A 9,147-nucleotide genomic window follows, 5' to 3' on the forward strand; every position below is an offset into this window, starting at 1 on the left:
CGTTCCTCACCGCCCTCCCCGCGCGGGCCCTCGCCGGAGTTGCTCCCTGCCGCCGCCGCCATGATTCGTGCTCGGGAGCGAGCAGAGGAGCTGCTCCTCCCGTGCGCCGCCCGGGACCCCCGCGTGGGCCTCGGCCCAGCAGCGCGCCAGCCCAGCCAGCTCCAGCCGGAGGCCCAGCCCAGCGCCCGGCCTGCCCCAACCTCTCCACTTCTGGGCTCAGCCCAATGGGTGAGAAACCCTATTTCCTCCGCCCCGTGCGCCGAATAGTTTCATCGCGCTCATATGTTTTTTTTCAGAAAATGACCAAGTCCCTGAAATTCATCATTGTAGTGCATACTTTGACCTGCTGTATCTCCATGCATGTAGCTCCGTTTCGTGCGTGTAATATGTCAAATTGTTCGTCTCAACGAGTACATCATTTCATTCCATTGCATCATATTTATTTGAGCTCATCTTGATGCCTGAATCATCGTTGTAAGAGTGCTTCATAATGTTTTCTGCTGTCTGTTAACAGAACGAGCTCTTTTGTCATTTTTGCCATGATTGATGTGTGCATCCTATGAGGTTGATGTCCACATGTGTTTTGATCTATGATATGTCTTCTTTACAGTGGTGTTTACCATATATTTTTGTGATCAATGTGATGACTAGCACAAGCATGCAAACTAGACATCCTGATGTTGCTGTTTTAGTCCCTATTCTGCTGTTATTTTGATGCCATGTAAACTTGTTGCTACAGAGTGATCCATGCATATTTTGAGATACTTCAGTAAGGATGTTTTGAACATATGGTTATTGTCTATCCATTCATGCCCTTGGTTGCATTTATGGAGTAGTCTAGCATGTCATTTTCGTGCTCTACTTTTGCTTCAAAATGTTTCCTGGCAGATTGTTTACGTGTTATTCAATTTTGCCAAGCTTGTTATAGATGATCCTTGCATGCTATGGACTTGTTCTTGCCTTGGTTGGTTACACAAACATGTCTTCTTGATGATGCTATGCTTATCTTGTCATGCAATGACTTGTGGTGAGTGTATCGAGCTTGTTAAGTAGGGTACATGATGTTGCTGTTTTGCTAGGCTGAATCTGTTATTTCATGATGCCATATAAACACGTTGTTACTAGTCATTCTATGCATAATCTGGAGATGTCCACTAAATATGTTTTGATCTACATGTCATGCTTTATCCATCCATGCCCCTTGTTGCATTTATAGCTTGCTGTAGCTTGTTCATATCTTGCTCCAAAGTTGCTTGATAATGTTGCTGTCAGCCTGTTAACATTAAGTTCAGTTGTTGCCATGTGTTTTCCTAGTGATCCATGCACCCTATGGCCTTGCTCTTGCAATGCCTAGATTCACAAACATGCCTTCTTACTGTTGGTTGCCTTGTCATGCCATCTTTTGCTATGTAGTGAGTTGCACAAGCTCATCTACATGCCTTCATAATTATGTTCCTGCCATGTTTGAATTTGTATAATAACTTGCCATGTTTACATAGGTGCTATCATATTTTCTGATCCTTTTTGGCTTATGGTCAGTAAAGGACTTTTGATCTATGCATTTAGTAGTTTCATTCCATGCCTTTGTTTGCCATTATAAGTTCCTATAACATGTTGTTTGATAGCTCTAAACATTGCATCGTGATGTTATTTTCTGCAAAGTCTGAAATTGTTGTTACTTGCAATCTTACCATGTGTGTTTGAGCAGGTTCTAGTAGTTTCTGGAGATAGCTCAGTGTTCATGTTTTGTAATACTTTATCTGTAAATCATGCTCATGTCTTTTGTTTTCATGTTGGGGTGTTGTAGCTTATTGTTTTGATGCTTGCAATATGCCTAGTTGCTGTTTTGGATAGCTTGTCCTTATAACTTGTAGTGTGTGTATGTTGAACCGTTGCTCCGTTTTGAGTGTGCTCTATATGAAACTTGCTTGATTTTGCATGTAGTTTCATATTATTATGTTGCATCCTTGTTTTGAGGTGTTTGCTTGATGTTTGAGTGCATTTTGCATCAATGTCATGTTTAACTTGTTTTGCTCATATCTTCTAGGCCGTAGCTCCGAACTAAATGAACTTTATATGTAACTTGACTAGAATCTCGTGTAGATCATCTTGGTGCATCTTAACTTGCTGATTAACAACTTGAACATAAGGTTTATTCAGATCTGGACCAATTTCGAAATATGCATATGAGGACTTACCGGAATTGTTATATGTTGCTCCCGGCCTCATTTAAACTTGCCTTGATGTGTTGTTCTTGTTTGCATCATCTCTTGCCATGAGTAGCCTCATCTAGTTTTGTCATGCATCATGCCTTGTTCATGTGTGGTGTGTTTACTATGTTGTGTGCTTCTTCTCGATAGTTCCCGTTTCGTTACGATCGTGAGGATTCGTTCGTCTACGCTTTGCTCGGCTTCATCCGTTCGTCTTTTTCATGGACTCGTTCTTCTTCCTTGCGGGATTTCAAGCAAGATGACCGCTACCCTGGATCTCACTTCTATCATTGCTATGCTAGTTGCTTCGTTCTATCGCTATGATGCGCTACCTATTACCTGTTTTTCAAGCCATCCCATTTTGCCATGAACCTCTAACCTTTGACACCTTTCCTATGCAAACCGTTGCTTGGCTGTGTTACCGCTTTGCTCAGCCCCTCTTATAGCGTTGCTAGTTGCAGGTGAAGTTGAAGATTTCTTCATGGTGGACAGGATTTTGGTCGGGATATCACAATATCTCTTATATTATTAATGCATCTATATACTTGGTAAAGGGTGGAAGACTCGGCCTTTTGCCTGGTGTTTTGTTCCACTCTTGCCGCCCTAGTTTCCATCATACCGGTGTTATGTTCCCTAATTTTGCGTTCCTTACGCGGTCGGGTGATTTATGGGACCCCCTTGACAGTTTGCTTTGAATAAAACTCCTCCAGCAAGGCCCAACCTTGGTTTTAGATTTGCCTCACCTAGCCCTTTTTCCCTTGGGAGTCGCGCTCTCGAGGGTCATCTTTATTTTATCCCCCCCCCGGGCCAGTGCTCGTCGTGAGTGTTGGTCCAACCTGTCAATCGCCGATGGCCACCAGGGGCAACTCTGGGCTGGCCTACCGGAAGTTTGGACAATCCGGTGTGCCCTGAGAACGAGATATGTGCAGCTCCTATCAGGATTTGTCGGCACATCCAGGCGGCTTTGTTGGTCTTGTTTTACCATTGTCGAAATGTCTTGTAAACCGGGATTCCGAGTCTGATCGGGTCTTTCTGGGAGAAGGTCTATTCCTTCATTGATCGCGAGAGCTTGTCATGGGCTAAGTTGGGACACCCCTGCAGGGTATAATCTTTCGAAAGCCGTGCCTGCGGTTATAGGCAGATGGGAATTTGTTAATGTCCGGTTGTAGATAACTTGACACCAGATCCGAATTAAAACGCATCAACCGCGTGTGTAGCCGTGATGGTCTCTTTTCAGCGGAGTCCGGGAAGTAAACACGGTTTCTGGGTTATGTTTGACGTAAGTAGGAGTTCAGGATCACTTCTTGATCATTGCTAGTTTCACGACCGTTCCGCTTGTTCTCTTCTCGCTCTTATTTGTGTATGTTAGCCACCATATATGCTTAGTCGCTGATGCAGCCTCACCACTTTACCCCTTCCATTTCCCTTTAAGCTTTGCTAGTCTTGATACCCATGGTAATGGGATTGCTGAGTCCTCGTGGCTCACAGATTACTACAACAACAGTTGCAGGTACAGGTTGTGCGATGATCATGACGCGAGAGCGATGCTTGCTTGCGTTGAGTTCTTCTTCTGCTTCTTCTTCGATCAGGGGATAGGTTCCAGGTCGGCAGCCTGGCTAGCAGGGTGGATGTCGTTTGAGTTTCTGTTTGTGTTTCATCCATAGTCGGATGATGTTCTTATGTATTGTGATATTGTATTCATGTGGCATTGTATGCCTCTTGTATGTATCCCCATCTATTATGTAATGTTGATGTAATGATATCCACCTTGCAAAAGTGTTTCAATATGCAGGTCTATCCTTGGTGGGACCTTCGAGTTCCTTTTGGATAGGGTCACTTATTGGGCGTGACACCGAACCTAGGTAAACATTGTGTCCCTTGCTTCCTGTTACCATCAGCCTAAGACGCACAGATCGGAACCCCCTACCCGAGATCCGCCAGTTTTGACACCGACACTCCTCTCTCGTTGCTTTCACTTCCTCCATCATCCACATTTAAACTTGTTAATATATTTGTCCTGATGGAAGCTGCATTTTATTCCGGTTTCTGTATTGGGAATGCATTGTAAATTGACATTATTGAAGCAACATGTTTAAAGAAATGTTACAGGTGGCCACACATGAGTAGGCTTCCTGATTAGGAATCACATAACTAATTAGACTTGGTACCCCATCCCAATATATTAGTTAATCAGTTGTTAACATGGATACACCGAGCCAAATTATATATGCTAGATAGGTTTGTGTTTTTTTATAATAGTTAGATTCAAGCTCTGCCCTGTTGTACTTTGGTTAGCAGATAAAATGTGATGTTATCCTGTTGAGGTTAAATATCCACACTCAAACCAAACAAAGAATGCATTGATCAACATCTGTGCCTACTCACATGGTTAATATACTAATCCTTTGTTTGCTTTGCACAGATGTTGATCAATGCATTCTGAGAATATTTTGTGAGGTATCCTGATTGGCATATCAGAGACTGCTAGAGTTGTTCAAGCATTGTGTGCGTTCTACTTTCAGTAGATTTGCTATCTATATTTACTTTGTTTAGTTTGAATAGGTACCATAACAAGGCTAGGTTCAATAACTATTTGTTTTCTTTTTTACATAACGGCTGAATTAAAATCATTATCCTCTTTGCCTGGTGCTCATGGTTTAATTGCTATAGTTGCTGGAGCCATTGGCCATTTATACATAATATTGTATACATTTATAATGTCGATCCTTGCTCATGGTACACCATTCTTGGTTTTCTGGTGACAAGAATTAGTATATTAACCATGTGAGTAGGCCTTGTATTGACAACATGTCCGACTAAAATTACAAACTTGATCTTAACGATTATACTATGGGTTTGTCTTAGTTGACCATCAACTGTGCATCATGCAATTAAAAAAAGCTCTTGCAACTGTTGTTTTACTGCTAGCTAAAGGGATTCAGTTGATTGTGAGAGCAGAGCAGAGCAGCAAGAGGGGAACTCACTCCTCAACACGGCGACCTGCATGAGCTTCGCCGCGAACCTGCTGACGTTCTTTTAGCTGTAGACCAGCGCCACCTGAGCCTTCTCCTTCCTTGGAAAAGAACCCATTGTAGACTTCACCCAACCTTCTTGTAGCTGTAGACCATCATGTCATATAATTACTTGCAGAAGAACTATATTGTTTTATTGGGATTGTAAAGCGGAAATGGTAGAACTCTACGACTTCTCTATTAATGTCGTTTGACTATTTACTTTCTCAAGTAGTGTGAATATAGTGTCGTCGGGATATCAAGTATATGCATGAAAATATGCAATTTTAAAAATGGCTGTAGTATCCCCTATTTGTCAAATCCTCATATGTTGTTGGTAGCCATGCTTATGTGCAATACACTTTACTAAATATATGCATGTCGTACACACCCAGAAAGCTTTGAACAGGCTAGGCTTTTAGTACCCCGTTTCCTTTGCATTGATTTGGGTTTCTTCTTGCTTTCATTTTTGCCTCTCTTTTCTGCTACAACTCCGCTGGTTCTTTGTTGCTGCTGCACTTTGGGTTGACTTGCCATGGAACCATTTGGCTGAGGTGTCTCCATCACCATTATTTGCTATGTTTTGGATTTACCCGCTCGCTGACTGCTGCATTTTGCCTCCTGTAAGCCTCTGCTTTTCTCATCGTCGTCTATCGGTCCAAGCTGCTGTTGTCCGCTCCGTCGCCTTCCAGTTGCTTCTGGAGCGTGCTGCGGATTCGTTGTGCCTCCCTCCAATGTAAGTTCTCTTTGCTTCCACTGCCTTTGCATATGCATGTGTGATATTTTAATTTATAGAGTCCAGAGAAGAACAGAGGAGAAGTCTGAAATAGATGAGTTTGTGCTGAGAAGTTCCTGACTAATTCATGCAGTATTGTCCATGGCTACATGCTTGTTAGCCATTTGGCTAGGTCAAGCTTATGTAGGGAATTTTTCCTTAATGAAGGATATGGTAATAGGAAATAGTAAGTGTAGTTCTCGCATATGTACCTGCACATTTCTCAACAATCAATCATAGTTGTTCTTGAACAAATCATTCATGGAATTTCAGTTTTAGTTTCAAGTATTAAAGGAAAGATGAATATAAAGAAATAGGATTGTGCTTCTATGGCGTGCATTGTAAGGAAATATGTGGTAATATTGAATTGCTTCCTTCCATACTTGGATCTCTCTAGATTATTAATGTTCCATTGGATTAAGCATGAGATTATTTGTTAATAGGTTTTTTTGCACTTGCTTGACCAACAAAGCTTGCAGCTAAGAGCAGGTCTGGTTCATGCTTTAGGGAGGTTAAGTTTCAGTCAGCTAGAGCCTAGAGAGTGATTGCTAACATTGTTGAATTTCACCACCACCAGGTAAATGTTTGTGCTGAAATGGTAGCCAAGATAAACACATTAATTGAATCAAGAAATTAGTAGGATGGGCAAATGGATGATGGGACCGAAGATTGGGGACAAAATAACTCAAACCAATAGACCAACCATGAGGGCTCCACACATACGGCAAACGGGTAGTTGACAAAATGAGGTGAGATCACAAGTAAATCAGAACTAATGGAGAATAATGCATAAGAAAGGTAACTTGGGAACAATGAAAGAATGGTGGAGATAAATTATCTTGGAATCTGTAAGACATTTAAAATTGTTGTATGCAAAAAAGTTCATTTCATAACAGTATGAATAATGTCAAACATTTGCTGCTATCATTAATCGGATAAAAGAATTATACCTCCAGGATGGGATAAAACCGGGACAACATCCATGTTGACTCTTCCCCTATTCGTTCTTTTCTGATACCATGTTTTTTTCTGAAAATTGTAGAATTGAGTGAATAACTTCTACTGCAATATAAGTATTTAAAAGCTACTCCCTCCGTTCCAAAATAGATGACTCAACTTTACACTCAACTTTAGTACAAAGTTGGGTCATCTATTTTGGAACAGAGGGAGTATATGTTTGGAAGAACTAATACACAAGTAAAATAATGCAATAGGCTACTTACATATTTCAAATTTCATTGGAAGACCACCTTTTGAAGACTTTTTAGTTTCATGAGCACATAGGCAACCCATATTATTCACCGCGATCATATCATCGGCACATAATCCGGCCAACCGGGAAAAAAATCTCTTACTCAATTAGTTATAGAACAACAAATTAACAACTGGCTGATTGAAGAATTGAAGCTACAAGCCGCTAATGCAGAAATTCTTAGGAACTGTCTACTGTACATAATTGCCAGTTTTTATATTCAAATGTCATATCTGAATGTAGTATTCTTAAAAATTTGGATATGCTACCTGATTAGTTAGTGTAGGCATGAGAGGTCTGCACTTCTTTTTCCATTTTAGCTCTTGAGAATCACATGAGACTGAATTCCTCTACAATAATAACTTCTCCAACATACTTTCTTATATGAAGAAATACATCATCTTTCGAAAAGATACTGCACCATGTTAACTCTTGGATCCACTCACAACCAGAAGATGCAGCAACCTAGAGCAGAATAATACTCAGTTAAATCACCTTATCTAACAAAGCCCTATAACAGAACAGATTATGCAGAGTCTTGAAAGGGAGCATTCATGGCGATTTCTCAGTGAGGCGACACAGTTGGTGACGAACCGAATTTACCGGGAGGAGCATGCGGCTGGGTTGGAGAGAGAGACTTACCTGGACCCGAACAATCGCGCAGGAGAGGGTGGAGAGGCTCATGGCGGCGATGGTGAGGGAGGCATCAGGAGGAGGGAGGGGCCCGGCGTCGCCGGCGAGCATGCCAAGCTCGAGCGCCTCCTCAAGCACTTGTGCGACTGGATTCGAAGGAGTGGGGCAGAGGAGAGGCGTGCAAGTCCCGCGCCTCCGCGTACGCCTCCGACGGAGCCTAGAGCTAGCGCGAGCATGCCGAGCTCGAGGGCCTCCTCGGCCACTTCCGTGGCCAGATTCGACGTGAAATGGAGGAAGATTAGTGGCTACGAAGCTCGCGCTGGCTATGGTGACAAAGGGAAGGGGCGGCCTAACCTGGGACCGCCGGCTGCGGAGGGAGGGTGCTGGCGATGGGGGAAATGGGGAACGGGGGAGATGTGAGGATGACTGCCGTTTTTTCAGTACTATACTACTGTGCTACTGTATTAGGCAGTGACCATATATTGTGAGCGAGTGGAAATGGATGCGTAGGCGGTGGGAGTGGATGCATAGGCGGCTGGAGCCAAACCAATTTTCTTTATCTTCTGAAATAAAAAAGAATCTTTCCTTTTTTCTCTAACAAATCCATTATATTTTATCAGGCGTGTCCCATTCACCTGCGTGGGTGCTATTTTATTTTTATCATCAGGGCTTGTTACAGTCATGATCATTTGATAGTTTTAAAGTTTTTATATAGCAATCTATAAAAATTGATAAAAAGAAATTATTGAATATATTGATGTTATGTAATTATGTAGGTCATCTTGCGGCCCGTGGATGTTAAATTTTATGGAGTACTCCCTCCGTAAACAAATATAAGAATGTTTAGATCACTATTTTAATGTTCTAAACGCATTTATATTAGTTTACAGAGGGAGTACTTCACATGAGATTTTTTGTCTAACACTTCTACACAAGTATTTTTTGTTGTGTATCATTATATTTATTTTATGTCGTATCGCTATTTCAAAACTAACTATGGCTATTACTTTACAGGACCATATGACAGATTTTGGAACGAAACTAGCTATCATTTTATTGGATTCGAAATTGAATGATGATAAGTATAAGAAATTGAGACTTGAAAGATGACGGAAGCAACACATATTCCCATGGATTGAATGATTTTGGATAGACCCCTAAGAACAGAAACAACATATATCTTGCCGTTCTTTTCTTTAGTAAAGGGCATTAAATTTGTTACCATATGTGCTTGCCCACAACTAAATTATGAATTTTCTTTTTAAT

General features: G+C 41.6%; 1 long non-coding RNA gene across 2 annotated transcripts; it reads right to left on the minus strand.

Moving 5' to 3' along the window:
* Positions 1 to 4,081: 4,081 nt before the first annotated feature.
* On the minus strand, positions 4,082 to 8,320 carry LOC123041313 (uncharacterized). Of its 2 annotated transcripts, XR_006418469.1 has the most exons (5): positions 8,236 to 8,320; positions 7,891 to 8,143; positions 7,220 to 7,713; positions 6,947 to 7,025; positions 4,082 to 5,327 (listed from the first exon to the last, which is right to left on the minus strand). It is a non-coding gene; the product is annotated as an uncharacterized lncRNA (long non-coding RNA). The 2 variants fall into 2 exon arrangements; XR_006418468.1 differs by having other exon boundaries at positions 7,891 to 8,312.
* Positions 8,321 to 9,147: the final 827 nt, after the last annotated feature.

The sequence above is a fragment of the Triticum aestivum genome, chromosome 2B (assembly GCF_018294505.1).
Source record: "Triticum aestivum cultivar Chinese Spring chromosome 2B, IWGSC CS RefSeq v2.1, whole genome shotgun sequence".
In the NCBI taxonomy this organism is placed as follows: Eukaryota; Viridiplantae; Streptophyta; class Magnoliopsida; order Poales; family Poaceae; genus Triticum; species Triticum aestivum.